The sequence below is a fragment of the Nicotiana tomentosiformis genome, chromosome 2 (assembly GCF_000390325.3).
Source record: "Nicotiana tomentosiformis chromosome 2, ASM39032v3, whole genome shotgun sequence".
NCBI classification, from domain to species: Eukaryota; Viridiplantae; Streptophyta; class Magnoliopsida; order Solanales; family Solanaceae; genus Nicotiana; species Nicotiana tomentosiformis.
In genome coordinates, this window is record NC_090813.1 from 105,858,683 (window position 1) to 105,864,034 (window position 5,352).

The window sequence follows — 5,352 nt, forward strand, 5'->3', positions numbered from 1 at the left end:
ATGCCATTTTATTTATTATCGTTGTTTATAATTATTATGGCTTCAAATTCCTTTGTATGTTTCGAGTTATTTTCTAAGTAGATTAGTTGAATAAGACTTCATTTTAATTAATTTTTTAGAAGTTTTTCCTATATATACTATGATAGGAACTTATTAATTTATTTTCTCTAGATTTTGTAGTTTTTTAAAAGTATCTAGGTTTTTCTTATAAATTGTATACATTACCCCCTTAAAAAGCTCTCATCCCATGATTAATATCTTTAATTAAGAGTTCAATATCCATTCCTTTTTTGACACTTCTCCTCGTTTCATGCGTCCTAATTTTTTCTGTATGCAGATCTCCTATTCTCTCTCTTCGATAGTTGCACGTATTCAAGAAGAAGCTTGTAATTTTGCTTCAGTTGTTGAATAATTTTGGTTGGAACCTTCAAATACTGGGTATAATGTCATACTACATATTCCATGTTCCTATTATCCTTATAATGTTAGGAAAGTGATACCTAATCTAACAAATCCAATAATACAGAACTGATTTCCATAATAGATATCAAAAAGATACTTTTTTTTTGCAGTTAGAAATCTATACACACGACATAGAATGTCATGAGATGACAAAAAAATCAGTTGCTAAAAGTTTCTTCAACAATTCAAAAATTGTTAATTTGAATTGTTAAACTCTAGCAAAATTATTACTAATAGGATAATGGCTCATACACAATCCAAATGTGAAATTGGTCACAAACTTACAATTTCTCATCACCATAAACAATTATCATACATTTGTGATATAATTTCTGCAACAATTATGATACAACCGTGATACAATTCTGATCTTCATCTTTTTCAAGTTTCAATCACAACTCTAAACTTAAATCCTGATATAATATTATATTAGTATTGTATTAGGTATTATTTTACATATTGATATATCAGATACAAGTCAAATACAACTTTGATACAATTATCATACAATCGTGATACAATTCAGAAACTTTTCTTCTTCGAGTTTCAATATGAAATTTTACCTAAAAATAACTCTAAACTTAACTAATCTCCCTCATAACTGAGATATAAAATCCAAGTTATATTCTAAATCGTTTGCAAGAGCACCCAATCCAAACAAATCATAAATTCATAAAATTCAAATGTTGAATTCAAAGCTTCGAAACTTTTTAATGGTTGTCAATAGAGAACTCTTTGCTACTGCAATTTTAGAGATAATGTCGATGAATTTGTGTGAAGTGGGTGAGAAAAAATCACAATTTCGTAAAACTCAAATGTTGAATTCAAAGTTTCGAAACTTTTTAATGGTTGTCAATGGAGAACTCTTTGCTACTGCAATTTTAGAGATAATGTCGATGAATTTGTGTGAAGAGGATGAGATTTGGATTAATTTGTATGAAAGAGAGAAATATTTCAAAATGTTTTTGAAAATGGGATGAAAAAGCGATTTTAGGGGCTTTGTATAACTGATATACATGAGAGTGAGGGAGGGTTGGCGTGGGGGAGGGGAGAGGGAAGGGCTGACGTGGGGGAGGGGAGAAGGAAGGGTTGTATCAGTTACATCCTAGTTTTAAGGATGCTCTCTTTATTAAGGTTTTTTTATATAAATAGTAAATATAGATAGAGAATATAATTTTTAAGGAACCTAAAGAAAAGTGATAAATAAGTTTTATAGTATAGCTAGGTAAATTTTCCATTAAAGAATGAAGATTTGTTCATATTAATGGGTCAGTGGTTGATCTTGCAAATAGTTGGGTTGTAGATATTCATTTGACTATACATACCATTAGTTAAGCTAAATGGGCCAAAATTAGAACACCATGCCCATGATGAATAAGCTGGCCCATTTCTTTTATAATGAATAATGTGGTACATATTCAAAAAATATTATAGTATGCCTTTAGGCACGTTCTTAACTCGATAAATTATCGTGACTATGGGTACGGTTCCCGGGGCATAGTCATAATAAGTAACCTCAACTTCAAGTGCATGTTCACGTGACTTGAATCAACTTCAAAATAATAATAATAATAATAATAAACATATCGTAATTCGTGGGTACATTTCACGTGGCGCGGTTTGCGATGAGTATAAAATGACAAGTGTACAACATCGTAACTTGTTTAAATAAATTCTATAAATATATAAAATGGCCAAAATATTTGTTAAAAGCGGTAAAAGGGTAAAAACGCACAATATGTCTAAAACATGTAATAATCAGACAAATAAGCCATGTGTAATTGTAAAGCGACCGTGCTAAAATTATCGAATCCGCGAGTGGCTCATACCTTCTCCCGGGTTAACATAATTCCTTACCCAGGTGTTCTGTGTTTCGTAGACTGATTTAGAGTTAAATTTTCCTTGATTTGGGATTTAAAATAAATGGCGAATTGGGACGCCGTAAATAATTATTCTAAGTGATGACTCTATAAATTAAATTAAATAATCCATTTTTCAAATAATATCACTTTAATTGGAAAAACTCTTTTCCCCCGTAAAAAAAGAGGTGTGACAACCACGATCATCCCTTCTTGAATCATCATTTCTACTTCTTTTTTCAAAACCCGACAATCCTTAGTGTTATGCCCCTGGACATTAGAATAGTATACGCACCGTACAGTAGGGTGAAACCTTTTGCATATGGATCAGAAACATACCTTTGAAGCAGCTCAATCATGTCATAACGCTTCAACCTTTCAAACAAACTTGTGTAGGATTCTACGATTTTAGTGAAATTATCCCTATGCTTATGATCTCTTTCATACTCCTATTTCGGACGAGGGTTGTAGGGTGATTGAAAGTTCTGCTATCGCTACAAAGTTCTATTGAAGCTGGGGGCCGCATCTGATGGCGATTGGATGGTTTGGCATAAGACTGAGCATTGAATGTTGTATACTGTGGAGTAACTGAGTATCAAGGATCCGGGGATGGATAGTAGTATTGTGGAGAACCATATGAAACCTTATGAGACTGCCCATATTGTTGAGATGCTCCCTTTTGACCTCTTTTTGACCATGATGCTATAATGGCCTCCTCATCTTTCTTCTTTCAGTTTGCAAGGCATACCGACCCATTCTGTATTGCTTGGGTGGTGGCTTTGAGAGTTGCTTGACTTATAATTCGGCCAGTCTTGAGGCCATTTTTGACCATTTCCCCTATCTTGATTGATTCTGTAAAAGGTCTATCCATGGCGGACATCATGTTTTGAAAGTAATCAGGCTCTTGAGCCTCCAGAAAAATAGTGATCAACTCTTGGTTATCCATGGGTGGCTTAACTCTAGCGCTTTCTCTCTATTTAGTGGCATACTCCCTAAAGCTTTTAGTCGGCTTTTTTTCATATTGGGCGGAGAATTGCGATCTAGCGCAATATCAATGTTGTAATAAAATTATTTGACGAAGGCTTGGACCATGTCGTCCCAATCATGCCAGTGAGAGATATCTTGGTAAATGAAATACTTAGAGGCTACTCCCCCCAGACTCTCCCCAAAATAAGCCATCAGCAATTCTCATTTTCCTCTTGCGCCCCCCAGCTGATTGCAGTACCTTTTTAAGTGGGCGATAGGGTTGTCGTGTCCATCATATTTCTCAAATTTTGGTGCCTTGAACCCTGGGGGTAAATATATGTGAAGAAACATGCACAAATCACTAGATGAGACACTTTTGTGACTGCATAGTCCTTGTATATTCTTTATGTTCTGCTCAAGACTTTTTATTTTCTTGGACATCTCATTTGGCTCTCCCGTCTTGACATCCTTTTCATTTTCTACAGGTGACTCGTAGTGTGGAGTATGATTGTGTGTAGTCGAGACCTTGAAAGCAATATTTGGAGAGTAGTATTGTCCATGATAAGCATGAGATAGTGGCTCTATGTTTGGCCTCGTCATAATATTTGGTGGGCAGAATTGTATACACTGGCGCACCAGACATGACGAGAGAGGCGTGCCTAACCGGTGCGGCTAGAGGTCGCACATTAGAGGTACCAAAGGCAGAAGGGAAGCTGTAATTTGGCACATACCCTTGTGGTAGAATGTTAAAACTCATGGGGAGCGGTGGTTGAGTAGCCAGGGGTACGGTGGAAGTTTCCTCTAAGGGACCCTGAGGCGGAAGCTGACTGGAGACCCAAGCCTGATACACATGAGACAGTTGTAGTTTCAATCTTCTTACTTCCTACGACTCTTGCTCAACTGACTGACTCTGGGGGCCGTCACTGACCAACTCGATTTCATCATTTTTAGGCATCAGTACCTTTCCTTTAGATCTGGTGGAGTAATAATGTGTTTCTAGTTTCACCACAAACCAACCACCTTAAGCTTACTATATAAGAGGCAACAAACGTGTTAGGGTTAAGCATTTTTAAGATATGAATCACATGTAATATGACATGCTCCTAATATTGTTACCGCCTCTAACATGCTTTTGGAAGGCTTCATATTTTATTTCGGCTTATAAGGTTGCTGCTTATTGATGCTCTTATTTTCTTTTGTCCTTTTTCACTTTTCTTTTTACTCGCCTCATTTTTTATCCCTCATTTTAGAGTCATTGAAGAATATCTTGATCGAACCTTTTGGGGGTTGCCTACGTATCATGACACCGTATGAATCAGATCATTACGTAATTCTGGGACATGACCATTTATTTTGGGGTTTTCTTTCTTTCTTTTTTTATTTACAAAAATAAAGATTTTTAAAAAAAAATTACAAAAAACATCTTTTTGGTTCATTTTCGAATTTTTCTAAAATAAAATCTTTTTCATTGATTTTCGAATGTTTTCTTCTTTTTTTTATACAAGACTCAAAAACAAAAATTACATAAAGATACAACTTAAAAAGACAATTATTTAAACAAGACCGGATCAACTCAAACAGACTTTTAAAAATAAAAGGAAAAACAACAAGACTCAAAACACCAAAAGACTCTTACAGACTCGATGACAACAAAGGAACGATCAAAAGGGACTACCAACTAAAAGAAGACTCAGATCCCTACAGAAGAATCCACCAGCATCACTATAATCAAAGAGCTTATTCTTGCGGTTGACCTCCCAATCATAGTATATGCGCTTCAAGTCTATGGAAATATGACGCGCGAAGTTGGGCGCTACCGTGGCAAATTGCTCTCGAGTCAAACCCTGACAAGTCACTCACCCTTGGGCGGTATAAGTAGCCACTTCATAGACTTTCCTTCTAACATGCTCCTGGCTCTGACTTAAGAACTGGATATGCAACTCATGATTATTGTCTATGACTGATATATCCACCTCGCATTGTAATGCTAGATTCAGATAGTTCTGGACCCTTCCTAGCTCATTCTTTAGCTGGTTCTTACCTGATTCTGCAATCTTGGCCCGAG